This window comes from Anabas testudineus, chromosome 7 (genome assembly GCF_900324465.2).
Source record: "Anabas testudineus chromosome 7, fAnaTes1.2, whole genome shotgun sequence".
Lineage (NCBI taxonomy): Eukaryota > Metazoa > Chordata > Actinopteri > Anabantiformes > Anabantidae > Anabas > Anabas testudineus.
The window spans coordinates 22,663,157-22,682,249 of NC_046616.1; the positions used below are offsets into that span (position 1 = coordinate 22,663,157).

Sequence of the window (19,093 nt, forward strand, 5' to 3'; positions counted from 1 at the left end):
AGAACCCCCCCTCTCCTGCGTAAACAGCCATGCTTTGAAGATAGGCTAGGTTGGGGCTGGGACCTCTCCTTATCTGCTATCAGTTCAGGCCTTTATCACCTTGCTGTCTGCAGCATGCAGGTACTGCAGTTACCATGGTTATATACCAAAGGCACAAAAGGCGCTTCTGGAGTCTTCATTAGCATCGCAAAATATTCATCAGTTACTCCACGGAGTCGGCGCGGGATGACAGAGCTCACAGCAGGAAGGAAGACTGACAGAGCTCCACAAGACATCATCATCACGACTGTTTACACGCACACAGTGCCGATGTTTAGATCAAAGGACTTATCCCTGCCTGCATTGTTTCCCCACAACCCTTTGTTTTCTCCATTTTGAACCCAGCCATCTAAACTCAGGCCTTATTGGGATTATTTGTTTGCATGTCAGCGACAATATTAACCCAAGCAGTCACAGGGAACAACCTAAAGCCCTGGCCTTATGTCCTCCATCTTCACATCAGCTGGTGTACTGGTGCCTGCCGTGTCAGATACAGCCTCTGAAACACTCATGGTTAAATGTGCATGAGGAATTCTAATAGTATGCGAGCAATCTCTTACCAGATCCAGAGGATTCATTCAAAATCCACCCTACAGAGGAATCTGTGGTCATACAAACATTGAGGTTGGCAAAACTCTGCTTTTGCTGCTGCAGCTGTAACAAACATTCAATTCATCAGTCCGTCCAGAGAAAATATGGGTTGGAATGTAGCTTTAATCAATTCAAGCAAACCGGGTCCCCACCATGTCCTGTTTGCCTGAAAGCATGTGAAATGGTCGTCATTTTGTTTGACATGGTCTCAAATGTGGGAGATTTATCTTTCTGGTCAGGACCCGTAATAACATGGATAAAGACTATGAAGATAAAGAATAACAGTGACACTGGGAGGTTTTGTCTTTATTCAGGCTGTCGTGTATCCTCTCACTTAAACAGCGTTTCTTTGTGCACCCCTGCAGTTTATTTTCATTTGTCCTAAAAGAAGTTGTTATTGAGGAGCGTTATTCACCCTCCTCCCACCCTCACCGCTTCAGTCCCTAAACTCTCTCCCACAAGGTGCTTAGTGATCTGCTCGTGCTTCAGTGTTTTGAAATTCTCAGGAGCTTCCTGTTTCAAACCTCTCCATCAGCCTGACCTATGTGCCTTATAAAACACCAGCACTTCTCCTATGGATGTTGTTTTTTTTTTTGTGTGGTGGGGGCTGAAATGACGATCTCCATATATAACCCTCTATATCATTCATTATTCGGCACCATAAATAGGTGTTCCTCTTGGCCGGACCTCGGGAAAAGGATGTGGATGATGAGTACGCCTGGCTCAGACGACTTCTGGTTGAGTTTTAGCTGCTGCGGCTGGTGGCCAGATGTGGCCAGATGTGGAGAAACTGTCCATTGAGAATCCACTGCTATTCCTTCTTTTGTCTGGTGTGATTGTTGTTTAACTGCTTGGAGCCTGTATCACAAAGCAGTTTTATCTGATCCTGACATCGAGGATTCTTGATAGATATGAAGTTGGTTATGGCTCTGTTAAGTCTTAGTTTCCCACCTGTAAACACCATTCACGTCAAAACCATAATTAAAATGTTTAATATGATAGGATGTGATACAGTGATCCCCATGAGGAAATCTGGTCAGTGCAGCAGTGAAAACATTAGCAAACAAAGACCTTTATAATAGTTATAGTGTAATATCTCTGTTTGCAAAGCACCCTGTGTTTAACCCAGAGTGTATGTAATGTAGCCGTGTGCAGTGTTTCCCACAGAACTTGGTTTAACTGGCAATGGAGAGAGTGAACGTTTAACCATCAGCAATATGGGAATCTGATCGGGGAATATTTTGCACTCTGAAATTTAAATAAACTGTGATAAATAATATCAGCAAAGAGAAGTTGACATACGTGTATTGTAAACTGCCAGGTTCCTGTGTGAATGATGACACCATTTTCTTAGTGAGCTGATTGGTCAGACTATTGATAGGTTTTTATGCTTTCCGTTTGGGTACCATGGTGATCCATATTTAAAACAATGAGCCAGCTTTGTGATGCCTGAAAGCCTCAGTTTAGCACAAAGATAATTGGATAACCAACTCATGTTGTGTTGTGGTATCTTTGTTTTACACCAGCTTTATACACCAGGCATGACGGCTGCTTACAACCTGGATTAAGTCGTCTGGCCTCATCAGACTTGTCTTGTTCAAGCTCCACATTTTTTCCAGGCATGTCAGGGTTCGGTAGTTTGGTGTGAATATGAGTCACCAAGGATCAGGTAGTAAAGACATTTGCTGACACACATGGAAAGCTAGTGTGAAGCTGGCAGGCTGTTTCGATACATAGCTCTTGGCGTGGTTGGCAGGGGACGCCACCTCTCTGTGGAGTATTTACAGTGGTATGAAACCTGCTTTATAGGGGCCACGACAAATGGTTTTCATTATAGAGCATTCATGATGGCAGAAACGAAATGAAGAGCATGCTTTGAATTTTTCCTCACATTGAGGTCACTGGAGCCTTTGAATGAGATTTATACAAAGGGCTGCATCAATTATTATTTTCAGTTTGTGAAGCTCAAGTCCACATATTTAAATTGCTTGTATTGTTTACTAAACACCTGAAGATATTAAATTTGGTATAATAGGAAGGAGTCTAATTAATATTCATGAACTGTGATTTGTCTTCAGTCAGCCAAACCTTCTTTATATAGCAACTTTTGATAGGTGTGTGTTACAGAATAGCAAAAACATAGAAAAGGAAAATATAAGAGGGAGTAATGGATGAATAGAATAAAATGATTAATAATAATGAATGTATTGATGGCCATAAAACATTATAAGAAAAGGCCAGGCTGTTTTGACATGTGCTACCCAAGGATCTGAGTGGGATCATCAGTCACTAACCTTTTGACATCTTACAAGTTGGAAATCCCAACCTGATGTATCATCAGTCTTTTTTTTGTACATCAATGAAGCCACACTATGCTACGGGGTGGCTGTGGCTCACTAGGTAGAGCAGTTATCTTCCAATCACAGGATTGGTGGTTCAATTCCCAGCTGCCACGTCACATGCCAAAGTGTCCTTGAACAAGATACTGAACCTGAAGTTGCCCTCGGTGAGTCAGGTCAGCTGCATAGCAGCTCTGCCATCGATGGCTGAATGAGACGCAGTGTAAAGCGCTTTGAGTACCAGTTAGGTAGAAAAGCGCTATATAAGGCCAGAACATTTACAATATAAATTATTGTTCACATAATGAATGTTAGTCAAATGATTCCCTCTCTTTTAGCTCTATGTTTGGTCTCCATCAACCCCTGATGATAATATCTGACTCTACATAGCTGTTAAATCCTCCACTGTGTTCACAAGCTAGTTGCTAACTGGATCTGTCTAGTACGTTGGCTTTTTAGAACTTTTTCTATGAAAACAGCTGCCGGCTGTGTCCAAAAGCAGCACAAGGAGAACTCACTATCTGCTGATGGGACATGCAGATTCAAGTGGTAATTCTCTGTTGGTTCATAATTAGGAGTGACTCCTCCCACAGCCTAAAATTGCTATTTCATATCTAGTTATTATTAAATATGAATTATTGCCTCTTTAAAGATATAAACAGTCAGTGCTGCTGTCAGTTCCTCATGCAGACTGCCCTAACAGCTTGGAGCACAAAAACAAAAAGCTGCCTTACTAAAAGCTTTTGTAATGAACAGCTGAAAGACCTGTGCCAGAAGACCTGCGGAGTGAGCACGTCACACACATAAGCAGGAAAACAATTTCAAAATCTGTATGGCAAGGAACTGTGACAGATGTGTAATATATTTATTACTGCAGCCGACAGTTATTTTTATTATTGATTAATCTGCCAGTTGTTTTTTCAGTTATTCGTTCCATCGAATGATACTGAAAAAACAGTATTCGCAGTTTCTCAAGCAGTGTCTTCAGTTTGCTTGTGTAGCCCGACCAACAGCCCAAAAGCTAAAGAGGTTTCATTTGGTGTCATATCTGAAAAAGAGATGCAGCTGGTTGTTATATTTCCGAAGCAGAAACCTTTAGGATTTTTTGAGTTTTTGACCTTAAAATTAATCAATGATTATAAAAGCAAATTGGTTAAGTAACTAATCAGCTTTCAGCTTTCAGTGCTCTCTGCTCCTTGATCATGTCCATATCTCTTTAATTATGAAAATTCCTGTCCATTAATGTCTCTTCAGTTATTTGACTTATCATTTCAGCTCTACATGTGAGTGTCTTGTCGTGTCTCTGCGTACGTTGCACATATAGCTAAGAGGCCCCCGTCAGACAATAGGCAGCTGCTGATAATGGCTCATTTACTACAACTGCTGACTTCCTAATGAGCCCTGACTAAGCCAAGGCCTCATGCAAATTAACACCAGAGGCCTCTACCTACACTACCAGAGGGTTTTATAGCCTCAGCTGCAGACCCAGCGCATCTCCAGGCTGGGGCCTGCAGTGTCACGTTTCTGTGAGGTGGATTAGCTCTGCAGCTCACATGGAGCTGTGCCCATTACTGCCCATTAAACTGTCTGCCCCTCAAAGGGGGCTTGTACCCCATGAGTCTGATTTACAACTCTTAATTCAGAATTTCCCTGACACTTCCCTCACTTCATCCACCATCTGACCACAAACAGTAACGGTGCACCATCTGCGGATGAATCGCTGCTTTCTGTACTTTTACAAGGGCTGTGTGCAAATAATGATCATTTTCAATAACTGTGCCAGAGGTTTTTCTTTTTTAATGTTGATTTAGTCTATAAAATGTCAGAAGAGAGTAAACCGTGTCAACCACAGTTTCCCAGAGCTCAGGTTGCTTGTTTAGTCCACAAGTCCAAAATATTCAACTTCCTGTATGAGACAAGCACAACACACACAACTGCTCATATTTACATGCACTTACAGTTAAACATTCATCCAAATAACATTCTCCTTAAAGAAAACCTGCAGCCATTAAATTATAATATGTTTGCTCCGAAAATGCTGTCTGTATTTTAATTGCATACAAAGCTACGCTTTGGTCTTTTTGCTTTAAAACTTTGTGCGTTGTTTTTTTGTTTTTTGTTTTTTTTTTTTGGCTGGCTAATCATATGACCATTTATTTTGGCTCCAGTCAGATCTTTATTTTAAGGGTTGATTGATTTCCTGTGCCGTCTTATGTAATCAAGACATAAGAAGTTGCATGTGTAAATGACCTGTCAAATAAAAAACGAGGTGTCAGTGAGTGGGATGAGGGTGTGACAAGTGCTGCTTTCCATAATGTTTGCATTGAACGTAGAGTCAGTCACATGGCGGTATCCAGTCGCCTGTAAGAGCAGCTCTTTTCTTCCATTGAGACGCATCTTATCTCCCCTCGACATCCCTCATGTCTCGCTCTTTTATGTTCACAATACCACAAAGTTTTTTGTGCAGCTAGTGAAGATTCTCACTTGGAGGGAAAGTGGATGGTGGAGGCAGCGACAATAGGCCTTTTTACTTGAGAGTTATTCTCATTCCCTTGTGTTGGCTCCAGGGCACCATGTGACGAACTCTCATTCAGGTCATGTCGGTCTGTTCAGCCTTTGACCCTCTTAGAAGGGAAGCGACTCCCTCAATGTCCCATTCATCCCGTACAGATGTCTGTGCGTGTTAATGTCTGACACAGCAGAGGTATGACAATCCCCTGACAGGCCTTCATTCAGTTTTTTTTCCAAGTGGCACGAGCAGTTAGCTGCTTCTGTGCTGTCTGTTTCACTGTGTGAAATGTGTTTCACACTCATGGCCATCTTAATTCAGTACTGACATGCCTGTTTGTACATTCAAAGTTGGAGTGTAGTTTAACTACAGAGGCTAGTTAACAGTATATCAATGCAACGAGTTTGAATCATTACTGATCCAAATAACCTCTTCCATCTGGGGAACATTGACTAAGGCCACTGATCTATCCTTGAGGGTGGTCTTTGTTTCACACCTGACCTGAAATAGGCTCATTAGGTGGACAAAAGAGAAGGTGAGGGTAGGGGGAGAGGCGTTGGGATGTAGCAGTCACAACTGCTGCAGCTCTTTGATAAAACCAGCCTTCCTTAGGCTGAATAAGCTAATTGAATGATCAGTGTAACGCTTCAAACCAAGAAGAAGGAAGTCCAGTTGTCATGACTCAGCTTCCTGGATGTGTGAGAACCATTGGCAACGTTTTCTCTGGCTAAAATAACCAACATCAGCAGAGGCAGACTATCTCCTCTGCAGCTTATTCATTGTAATTCTGTTCATTCTAATTCATGGTTTCCTCTCACCCTACACCCTTTACACTACATTTAGGGATATGCATGTGAACCCGTTCTACACATTCACTGCAAAACATCCCGACAACTGTCTTAGCCTGTTTGTTTATTGTATTTGACTGAACAATATGACAGCATGGAAGAAAACAGTATGTTCAACCACTTCATAAAGACATTAAAATATTGTAACTACCTACTAACTGTAGCTTGTCTGACATGTGCTCTGTCGATGCACTTAGTGTTTTCCAATCAGCTTTAATTATGCACAACACACAGGTGGATGGAGACACGCAGTCTGCTGAGCTTCATTGTAAGACACATTGAATAGTTGTGACCTTTGCATTTAAAATAGATTTTGTTAAAGCAGTGATGGGCCGGTTCTCTCTCTGTTAGCCACTAGGTGGACAGATTGGAGACTTGGCCATGAGGACACACTGGGCTTGGTGAACATATGTGTTAGTAATAAGAGGATAAATCCTCGGTGGACACAAGCTCTTTGATCTGCCTGATTTTTGATGTGAGGCTCAACTTCTGCTGTGTGATTCTCTTTGTTGTGGTGTATTCTTGATGACCTGTGCAGTTTTCCAAAGGCAGTTGACTCATTTGGTTGTATTTAGTACAATAATAGGTCTTTAGGGGTTTCCCTGATTTTTCCATGTTGCAATTATCAGTGTCTAGTTGATATTTGTCTGGTTTATCCCATATCTGGCACAGGAACTAGTGCTGCTGTGAATCTGGGACAATTCTTTTGCTCACCAAACTGGCTAGACTGTTTTTAGTTAAATCTAAATTAAATAGTTAAAAACAACTGGCATCCATGTGAGCACCCTGGGGCACTTGATTTTGACTATGGGCAGTTTGGTGTAGGGCAAAGGCGATTCAGGTCAGGTCTCTTGTCTAACTCAATTAGGGTCACATTTAAAAACTGTGAATCACTCAACTTTTAAATGAGCACATATAGATCAGTTTTATAAAATAGTTTGCAGAGGCAGTGGGACGTTTGGCCTTCAATTATGGCTTTATTGTATTATCCTCCCACATTCTGGTCATGAAACTCGTGTTGTCTTCTTCCTGTTGTTGTTGCCTTGGCTCCCGGTCATTTTGTCATCAGGCTTGGTTTAGTGTGTCTGGTATGTCTGGGGGTATGAGGATGAGGTGGCTTCATTAACAACAAGATCAGATGAGTCATACAGGGTGAAAACCTAGAGAGATCAGCCACAGTCAGACGGCTGGGCTGAGATCCTCTCAGAAAAGTTCATATTGGTGACCAGTTGAGACACGACACAACATGTCAGCAGCAAGAAAGTGCTCCTCTAATATTCAGTCATTAAAAATCACGTGCGTAAGTGAAGTGGTGATGTGACAGAATCATCTTTATGTTTATTTTTCAGGCAGAAGGTGCTCAGCTCCAGCTGCTTAATTTTATAAATCTTATATCTTATAATACACAACAATCTAACAATTGATTAATTGAGAGCTAACTTGTGTAAGAAGTAATTACTGGCATTATTTATTAATCATTTTGTTTGTGGAAGAATTTCCCAGAGCTTATGTCCTTGTGTTCAGATTGCTTTTTATATTTGGCCAAAATAATCAGTCAGATAAGACAAAGAAACAAATCAGCAAATCTGTGAAGCTTCAACCATCAGATGTTTGGAGCATACATTTGTGGGTTCTAATCAACTATCTTCAGACTGAAGAAGCTACTTAGATGAGTAGCGAAACAATAAAATACACAGATTAGAACAGAATTTGTCCTGTATTGTTGTGTGGACAGATGGCCATGTTCTAGTCATATTTGAAATATAATTGCTGTAAAACAATCAGAAGCTCACATTTTTATTTATTTGATTCACCTTTTGTTCACTAGTGCAGTTTAAGTCGTGTGTTCACTGACAAATCCTAATTGTTGTTTTCCTCTAAATCTATATATGTATGTGTAAACATGTAAAAAGTCTGGTTAGTAACAGATAAACATGGACAAGATGCTGAGCACAAAGGCACATTGACATCAAACAAGAGAATTGAGTCAGTGAAACGTGGAGGAGACTCAATTATGTTATAGACTTACGTTGCTGCATCAGGCTGTGTTGAATTAGTTTAAGTTACAGTGAAATCAAAAGATTATCAAGTCGATGTGGAGACAAACGTGTTGCCCAGTGTTAAGGGAGCTGTGTGTCAGGCTCCCTCCAATGGGATAATGACCCAAAACGTACATTTAAAGGAACCAAGAGTGGGAAATCAGTTGTTTGGAAAAAGGGCCTGAGAGAAGTGGACCTCATACAGCTACAGAGGTAGTTTGATTTATGTTGTCTATCATTTAAAATGCGTTGCATCATAAATCAATAGCATCATATCTGTGCTATTAAGTTACAGGGACAGAGCATGGCAAACGTCCATTACTTTCATTAGCATCAACTTACTGTGTCAGACAGAGGCTGGGATTACGAAGATAGTGATATCAAACCTTAGGCACCAAAATCACACACATCACATAACAAACCACATAACAATTAAACAATGTAGTTACAAATAATTATTACACAACAATATGCACGAAATGCAATATAAAAATACTTGGAAGTACTCAAGTAAAAATACTGTTCATGCAGAATAATGCATAGAAATTTGAGATGACATTAGATTATAATTATTGACTTATTCTAAAATCTAACTGGTAACTACAATAAAAGTAGAATATTAGCCTCTAAAATATATTGAAGTCAGAGTATGAAGTAACAGAAAATGGAAAGTACTCAGAAGTAGAAATACCTCAAAGGTGGGGCATTCATCCATGATTTCCAGGATTGGTGGTTTGATTCCTGTTTCCTCCTGGCCACATGTAAATTGGACAAAACACTGCAACCTTGTAGTAGCACCATCATCTGTGCAGCTGTCCAACAACAATTTCCCCACAGGGTCAATAGAGTAGGTAAAAATAAATAAATTATACATAGGTAAATGTCTATTTCCACCACTGTATTTCTTGGTACTTATCAGCCAGTATATAACTCTACTTATTCAAAGTACTATACTAACTATAGAGTAAACTAATTAGCCTGAAGACATCATGTGCGGTTCTGTAATTTTATAACATTTTATAAACGTTTATAAAAGTTTGAACTGAGAAAAAGAAATTCCATTGATAATAAAAATAATAGCTGCAGCCTTGTATCTCCTGTGTTGATTCAGATTTCCAGTGACTTTTCTTTTCCTCGGCACACTCGCACAGGACATGGTCCAACACTTATTACCAGTGTGATTGAGAAAGACAATCCTCTTAGCCCAGAGCCTGTTTTCTTTCTAGGCCACTGAATGGCTCTGTGCAGAAGTCCTGTCAGTTCAGCCCGGCTGTCGGATATCCTCTCTCTGTTACATTCTTTTGTCCGCTGCATGCTAGGGTCTCTTTTGAAACAACCCCCCACCCCACCCCACCCCTTCTCTCCTCATCTTTATGGCCTGAGCCAGCAGCTGCAGGGTTAATGTTTTAGCAGCAGCAGCATAGGCAGACAGGCAGGGGTTGGAGGAGGAGGAGAGAAGGAGAGGTGGGGGCTGGTCCACAGCTGTTGTAGTAGGCAGGGTCTACTGGGGTAGGAAGCCTGCCTCACTCACCCTGGAACAATGGGAGACATGGCAGCCTCTGCAGACAGCACAGGCACACACACAATGCACATGACCAAGGACAGGCCTTTTCTAGCTGTAGCGTAGAGGAAACCGGCTTCCTCGCCACACTTGGAGAGTGACGGCACTTTTAACAGGGGGAAAACGATCTCCTCCGCCGCCGGAAAACAGAAATGTAAGGTTGTGGCCTCTCTGTCGCTCTGTCCTTTTTTTTTTTCCTCTTCTGCTGGTGCCTTACATTTCATTCTGCTGTGAGGGGGTTCGGATGCGATCACTGGATGACTGAAAAGGCAGCAGGAGAAAGGTGAGCTGACCTGAAATGTGTACATCTGTATGTACTGCTTCAGTTTTTACAGCTGACATTTCGTTTTCCTTCTGTTGTGAGGGTGTTGCTATGTCAGAACGGAGCAGATGTAGTGCAGATTTGTACTTGTATATGAAAACGAAGTGATGTGACAGTGAGGTGATGTGTGTTGTTATGTTTCCTACTGTTGACGTGAGTGGACATGATGTGACTCTCTGGGCAGGTCTGATTGGCTCTGTGAGTTTCTGTTAGCATCAATCAGGGGACTAGCTTACATTACAGGAGCAAACACAGTGCTTTTAGCTCTGTGGCGTTTCTATTTTGGCTGAACCAACACAGGATTATGTAGGATTGTTTTGGCTGCAGCTAACAAAGTGTCATAAATCTGTCAGATGTGTGTGTGGTGGTGGAGAGGGCAGCCTAGTGTTGCTCTATGAGTGATAAAACAGAAACACAATGACTCTGTTCTATCAGACAAGAAGGGCCATGATGGGGTTTCCTGTGTGTGTGTGTGTGTGTGTGTGTGTGTGTGTGTGTGTGTGTGTGTGTGTGTGTGTGTGTGTGTGTGTGTGTGTGTGTGTGTGTGTGTGTGTGTGTGTGTGGAGGTTGCCTGGCACAGATTTAAGAAGGATCCCTGCGTTGTGTTTGATTGCTCTCAGACATACATGGCGCACATCCAACCTTTCAGGCTCTTTTGGGAAAGGAGCTCCCCTCCTTCATCCCCTCCCCCACCTCCTCTCTCCACTGCCTCCGCTCCCCATCCCAAATATTCGATTCAATTTGTCTCGGTTCATATAGGCAAACATCAGACAGGAAGCAGCACCAGGGGAGTCCACCAGCCTGATTCTGTCTCACCTCCGTCTCTCTGCCTCTTTGATATTTATCTGCATCTTTATTAATGATGCAGACAAACACATGGTAATGTTGCGTCTGCTAAAAGAAAAAAACATTGGCCTACATTTTTTGAAGGGGGAAGATGCAGTCTTCCCCAAATCTTGCTTAATTCCACTGTGTGAGGGTTTAGGTTTTTGTCACATTGTTTACATCTCCCTCCTACACACTTTGCCTCCACAGCAAGAACATCAATCTGTGCCTTTCCGGATTGGCAGATGGAAGGGTTGTTTTTTTTTTTTTTTTTTTGGACATATCCTTGCCTATGCCAAATCCCCAAGAGTGCGACTGACATGATTTAAGAAGCTTTTGTGCATTTCTCCTCTCTGCTCCGGCTCAGTCGCCTTTGATTTCTTTTTTTCTCAGACTTGCCCTCATTCCATGAATCTCATCAGCTCGTCCTGATCTGCAGCATCTTACCAAACCTTTTTTTAAACTGGAATTTCATTCATCACTTTACCAGAATCCAGGCGTCAAAAAGCTGCCTGTAAATAAATATTGTTGATGTGCAGTCCTCCAGGTCTCTTTTTTCCAGACATGAGGATCTGCTGTTCATGATCTTGCTGCAGGACACAGATCACAGTCAGTTCTTCACAGGACCAAGTGTACCGATGAGGACACAGCCAGATCAGATGATCTGCTCTTGCTCTATTAAAACCCAGATTGAGAGGGCAGATGCTCAACACCTCTAATCCCATTTAGTTTGACAAGCTCTAACAGGATCAGGCCTTGTTACCCTATAGTGTGCTTTTGGAAGTGAAGAGTAAACGCTGTAGCTTAGTGCCTAAATATATCTGGAGTGATCAAGACAAACCAGTGGCCGAGGAGACCCCGCAGCAGACGGGGAGTCCCATTTTGGTTCTAAATGAAGTAGAGTATGAGTCTTTGTAGAAATTGAATGTAATTAACAGGGGACATGTTTAATAGTGGATCCAACGTTAAACTAAAAAGTCATTATGTGGCAGCGTGTAAAGTCTGTGCGTTCGGTGCTGCTGTCTGCTGAATTATTCATCCGTCTTTCTTTCATTACACTTTACAATAACTCTGAGATGAAAAAGAAAGACAAGAGGAGGAGAGATTTGAGCAAGAGAGCGAGATAGAGGAGTGGGGAGGATTGTGGTCTTGGCATGACTGGTGTCTGCTAAGCGCTGGTATCTCCCGGGGGCAATAGAGCATCTTCCTCTCCTCCTGGTTTTCTGTTCACTCACAGAGTGCAGGAAAGCTGCAGCCTATGCCACCACAGGCCGTCACAGAGAACACTGGTCTCAGCCCCCTACTAGCCCCCCCCCATGTAAAAACCCTCACCCTCACTTTTTCAAGATCTCATTTCACACGGCCAAACCTTGTGGTTTCTGTCACACAAATAGAACTGGCAGCGATGTCAGGATGTCCGTCAGTGGACAAAGAGGAGGCTGGGAGTGGATTCACTAAAATGTGCCCATGTGTTTTCTTTTCCCTCAGCTCCTTGGTTTTGTTGTTGGGAGACAGAGGCGCATAACAGGAGACTGACTCCTCTTCAAGGATCATAAGGAGAGCTGGTCATGTAAGTTCATCATTTTTCATTTTCATTTCATCTTTAAGTAGCTTGTTTTTGACCCAGAACCCAAATATATTCAATTTGCAGTGGTGATGAGACACAAAAACTGCTTAATGGTTTTGATCAGAAATGTTTTCTTTGTCCAAAAATACTGGAGTCATTAGATCAGTATTTAATGATTACCTGTGTTAAACATTTTCATCTTTACAAAATTACCAGCTACCAATGCGAGTGTCATTTTTACTGTTTTTTAAAAACTCAAACCCATGGTGATGACTCTTTCTGTCTTTTTATTTTTTGTCCAAACCAACGTCCAAAACCTAAAGATATTCAACTCGCTGTTACCTACTACAAAGGAGATGCTAAAAACCTCATGTTTGACTAGGTGGTACCAGAAAACGCATTCTTGGTTGAGGAATAAGTGAAAATCAGAAACGCTGCTTTAGTTTGTTGTGTAAATCAGCTTCCGGGATTGATCAAAGTAAAGAAGAATTGCTTGTTGACACACTATTGTTGGCACTTCCCTATTTCATCTTGTCTGTGTTTGTCATTAGACTTGCTGGCGAATACTCTCTATACTGAAAGAGATAAAGCTCCTTCTGTCTGGGTGGTATACGCCCATGAAAATGTGAACCAACCTCTGCAGTAGTTACTGCTGGGTAATTTGATTAAAGGACACCACAACCATTTATTGACAGTAGATGTGTTAGTTTTCCTCTGGTGTCAAGTCCCACTTTACCGGTTTGCCAATGAATGCGCAGCTGTGTCCCCACAGCTCACATTTTTCATGCACAGGTATCCATTTGAGTCATTGTAGGAAGAACAAAAGCACCACATGCTCACTTGGCTCAGAGGCGAACACATGATCCTCTCAGTTTTGTTCAGTGATTGGAACTTTAAGCCGTGAACGCTGTGAATCACTGCACTTGGTTTACACTTGGCAAAGTCAGATTTAGTGGCTGTGCTTTTTTACAAGGCTGGATTTACAGAAACAAAACACACAGCTTCATGGTGCCTTTGACCTTCACTCTTATCTGTCTGCTTTTTGTATTGTTCCTTTTTCTTCCAGCATCCTCTGTTTGTATTCCGTCTGTGTCTCTTAACTTTAACAAGCACGGAAAACAAAACAGAAAGCCTTTCAGTGAATACGCTCTGTAGAATGAATATGCTTGTTACTGTGGATGCAGAAAGATTAGGGGACGTGTACACTTCACTTCCCCAGAGATAAATACGCATAATTAAAGCTTTAACGAACTACAAACTTTCATTACTGAGGAACCTGCAGATTTGTTCATCACATTATCTGTAATGTTAATGATCATCTTTTGTTTTCTATCTGTGAAATATGACGGTAGAAGATGATACTGTATACTAACAAATAATGTTAAGTAATGCAGCATATCACATTTAAAGCATTGCTCTGTCCACCAATTTGACTTTAGGACACCTTATCCATCGATTTTGGATTTTGAGTTTGTTGTTTTCTGATATGTCAGAGCCTTCTTACAAGTGAAAGAAAGAATGCAGCTAAATGGCCGCTGCTTTTAAACATCCCTCTGAAGGTGCAAAGCCAAGCTGAGATAACATCACTACCAATATCATCAGGCTTCTTATATCTTGATGTTTTTGACAGCTCCTCCAAAGCCACAGAAATCATAATACTCCTCATCACAAGTAAACCAGGTGGTGTTCACCCTGCGATCGTTACAGAACACACTGGAGTAGTAAGATGTAAATAAACGCACAGCCCACCATGTTCTTATCACCCTCAAGTAGCACATTGTTCTGTAGTGGTGGGGTAAACCAGGCAGCAAGGCCACTCAGCAGTGCACTGTGCAGAGCAGCAACATTAACTCTCTTTTCATTCCCCTCGTGGCTTCTCTCTATCGGCTTCTGACAGCTCTAGCGGCTTTAAGTCTGCCGGCCAAGCACAGTGGAAGGAGCTCCCTGGCACTGCAGTCCCACTGGGACACACCAAGCCTATCCTCTGCTTTGTCAATGAGCCTGTGTGTGTGAGTGTGTGTGAGTGTGTGTGAGTGTGTGTGAGTGTGTGTGAGTGTGTGTGAGTGTGTGTAGTTGCAGGCCAGTCACAGGCTCACTTAAAAAAGAAAACATCATGATGACAGTAGCAGCAGGACCTTTATCCGTCCTCCCTCTCTGTTTATTTGCTCTCTGTGTTTCTACATGATCTAAATCAGACTTTAAGCTAAGGCCGGTCTATTTGTTTTGCACCTTCCAGCCACAAGGTAACTTCAAGTACTTCACATCAGTAAAAAGGGGATTAAGAAGTTGGTAAAAACACAAGACAATATCAAAAGGAATCATTTTCATAATTCATTGTTAGGCTTAGGATTAGATAGCTTTTTAAGTGCCAAACAAGTGTCCAACATGATAGTAAAGACAATATTTTTATTTGAAGATATCCTAATTGAACCCTAACCCTAAATCCACTGGGTGCTGCTCCTCAGCACTGAATCATTTTAAGCCCAGATTTTAGAAACTAGAATTGGAGCAGATCTCAAATATTCTGGGAGTTTGTTCATAAAAACGTAATACTTCTTATCCACGTTTGGACTGAATAGAGCAGTACATCTGAGCTGCATGATTTAATCAAATAATCAGTAAATTGATTCATGGAACTGGCAAATATTCAGACAATGGGGTCATTTTTGCTTTTTGTGAGTAGAGACGAACTCATACAACAATATATTAATATCATTTATTATCTAAAGACTGAAGCTTAAACCAACTGCTAGAGAAAACTAATGTGGACATTTTTCACTTGTGATGTTTAACAGACAAAATAACAAATCAATCAGTTAATCAGTATTCGATGTATATCAGACATTGGTGAATGACTGTGGAACTCGTTTGTTATAACTCACCAGAGTCATTGTAGCCTTTGAGGACAGTCTGTCCTGCTACAGAGCTTTAAGTGTCTCAGTGTGAGACGACCCGCTTACAATTTTTCTGGTGTGGAGTCTTTTGGAGTTTTTGTAAATCAGTGGTCACTTGACAGGCAGTGTCTTCTTTTTATTCCCAACAGCCCACAACAGGGGTTCAGTTGAACTGGTACTGGAAAACCAGTTCATTGTAGAAGAACAGGAGTGATATATGATTAATAATGACTGAATATCATTCACCATTGGAACAGCTCTTTAAACAGATGTAAACAGGAATTGGATCTTGCAGTTGTTTAGAGAGCTTGTTGGACTGTGGACACAGGGGGCACAAGAGCAGAACTGCATCCTGATATTCTATTTAGCATCATTTTTGCTGTAATTTCCACGTGAATTTTGGCAAACACAGAGAGATATGTGCGTGTTTCTGGCTGCTGCTGCAGCTGGTGCTGCCCGGAGCTTTAATGTGCATTAGTGAAGAGAAAAGCTGATATTTATAACCACTCAGTACATCCAAGGTCAAACGGATAGCTAATATCTGCTTCCGTTCTTAGATGGACTGCATTGATCAGCCCTCCATTAAATGTGTAGATTTGGCCCTGTTCAGTCAATTGCAGCTCAATAAGCACCCTACACTTTGGATGGTGCTGCTTATGTTTGTCAGTCATCGTTCACAATCCACAGTCCGGTGATGTTCAGGAATCTTCCTGCAAATGCTTTGCAAACAGCTCTAGTTACACAAGGCCTGGCAAGTCTCTGATTTCTTATGAAACGATTGGAAGCCAGAGAACATTTCCCAGGAGTGGATTTTTTTTCCTTGTGTAACTGCTCTGCTCTTATTTAGGGTGTTGTTGTTTATGCTTATTCTGGTATTGTAACTTGTGTTTCTGTGCACCTTTTTACAAACCAAGGAGTTGCCAAAGGATAAGCATTAAGAGCAGCAACACCGCCTAAATAACACCATATAGGTGGTGTTACTTTGTAACTTATCTATCCTGTGACATTCAAGCAAACTGGTTCATGGTGAAGACGAAGCTCGTCTCATTCTAATGACTCATTAAGATGTAACTGTTGTCGACACACTTTTCCTCATGGCCCTTCAACGCTCTGCTCTGACAGTCGGTTCGCACACACTCACACACATACAAACACACACACACTCACTCAGTAAGACACACACCTGGAGCCATGCCTACGAGACTGGTCCTCAGCCACGTGCCCTGCAGTGTACCATGCTCACAGACTCAGGCAGCTTGTGAGCTCAGCGTGATGCTGCAGTTTGATCTGTGGATTTGTTGACGCTACAGACGTAAAGCAGAGGAATATGGACACAAAGGCTTATATTTAACACAGTGTGTATCTTAAACCATGCAGGATGGAAGGATTAATGTATTTGTTCAGTAATCCTCAGTATGTAGTCAGTAATGTGATGTAGTGTCAGCAACAAGCTCTTAGCCCTGTTCATATTTGTACTGCATGTTGAGAACCAAACGCTGAGGTAGTGCTGAAGCTAAATGTTGTGGCTGCCAGATAAACAAAGAATAAACAAAGTATAATTGTGGTAATAATGTTAACGTCAGTCTTGGAGACGGGAGCAGTGTGTGATGTGAAGCAGACTTCAGTTTAGTGGTATCTCCAGTGTTTGCTTGGGTTTGCTTTGAGAACCAGATGGTTGAGGTTTACTGTAAGTCAAACCCAGCCAGCAAGTGTTGAGTGGTTAGTCAGTTGATAGAAGTTTCTGGCTTTAGAAATCTGTGCTGGGACAGGCACTCATTAAAGGTTATCACAGAGGAAAAAATAGTTCGATGCATGTGTGTATAGACACATTAACTTAGCTTTAGAGTGGACATCTACAGCTAATGTGATCAGGGAGACAGGGGGCACTTGCTGTGTAAGGTAAAGGTAGAGGTGGCTAAGGCCAAACAAAGGGCATGTGAGGACTTATGCTAGGTTGGACACTAGGAAGGAAGAGGCGGATTTGTATAGTTTGGTGAGGGGGGGAAGGATGTGCAGCAGGTTAGCGTATTTAAAGATAGGGATGGAAATGTATTGAGTGGTGCCAGGAGTGTGATGGAAAGATGGTAGGGGTAATTTAAAGAGTTGATAAATAAGGAAAGTGAAAGAGAACAAAGAGTATAGGAGGTGACTGTTGTGGTGCTGGAAGTAGCAAATATTAGTAAGTGTGAAGTGAGGAGGGCATTGGGACGGTGAAGAGTGGAAAGGCAGCTGGTCCTGATGACATATCTGTGCAGGTATGGAAGTGTCTACGAGGGGTGGCAGTATAGTTTTTGACCAGTCTGTAACAAGATCTTGGGAATGAGAGGATGCCTGAAGAATGGAGAAGTGTACTGGTGCCAGTTTTTAAGAACAGGGGAGACATGCAGAGCTGTGGCAACTACAGAGGAATAAAGCTGATGAGCCATACAAAGAGGTTGTGGGAAAGAATAGTGGAAGCCAGATTAAGAACAGCAGTGAGTTTAGAAAGAGTACAACAAATGCAGTATTTGTTCTGAGGATACTGATGGAAAGTTACAGAGATGGGCAGAGGGAGTTGTACTGTGTGTTCATAGATCTAGAGACGGCGGATGACAGGGTGTTGGAGTACTACAGGGCATGTATGAGAGCTGTAAGACGGTTGGTGAGGTGAGCTGTAGGTGTGACAGAGGAGTTCAAGGTGGAAGTGGGTCTGCATAAAGGATCAGCTCTGAGTCCCTTCCTGTTTGCTCTGGTGATGGACAGGCTGACAGATGAGGTCAGACGGGAATCTGCATGGACTGTGAGGTTTGCAGATGATATTGTGATCTTTGGCGAGAACATGTTGCAGGAGAAGGAAGCAACAGAGAGTGTGGAAAAGAGGTGAAGAGGCGAATGCAACCAGGATTGAATGGGTGGAGAAAAGTGTCTCTGTGATAAGAGTATCAGCGAGAATGAAAGGAAAGGTGATGGTGAGACCAGCGATTCTGTACGGCTTGGAGACAGTAGCTTAAGATGATGAGGTTCTCTTTGGGAGGGACGAGAATGGATAGGATCAGGAATGAGTCCATCAGAGGGACAGATCATGTCAGACGTTTTGGAGATAAAGTCAGAGAGGCCAGATTAATGTGGATTGGACGTGTTCAGAGGAGAGACTGTGAGTCTCAGTAAACAGATGCTGAGGTTGGAGCTGCCAGGCAGGAGGTGTAGAGGAGACCAAAGAGGAGATTTATGGATGTAGAAGGAGAGGACATGAAGTTAGTTGGTGTGAGAGAAGAGGATGCAGAGGATAAGGTTAAATGGAGACGGATGTCTCGGATGTAGCGACCCCTGAAAAGGAACAGCCAAAAGGAGAAGGTGATGCAAGTGTACAGTATACAGACAGAACAGAAGTTAGAACCTTCAACTTTATAACGTGTCCCTACCAGACCAGTGCACTTGTAAGAGCTATGTAAAATCTTTCCACAGCCCAGTTGTAAGGTTAAATGTTCTGTTTAACCCAAATGAAAATAATTCATTTTCCTTTGCAAAGAGAGGTCTGTTGTATATGCAGTGACTTTTAAGAAACAGATGTTGTCAGTGT

The 19,093-nt window shown here is 42.0% G+C and overlaps 1 protein-coding gene across 2 annotated transcripts in view; it reads left to right on the top strand.

Moving 5' to 3' along the window:
* nckap5l (NCK-associated protein 5-like) overlaps positions 1–19,093 on the top strand; it is a 35,049-nt gene that overhangs the window by 7,024 nt on the left and 8,932 nt on the right. Inside the window, exons 1-2 of one of the 2 annotated variants that reach the window (XM_026367362.1) lie at positions 9,890–10,209; positions 12,562–12,643. The gene's annotated coding sequence lies outside the window, so the exon portion shown is untranslated. Of the gene's footprint in view, positions 1–9,889; positions 10,210–12,561; positions 12,644–19,093 lie in introns of those variants that run through there. The other variant, XM_026367361.1, reaches the window with a different exon arrangement.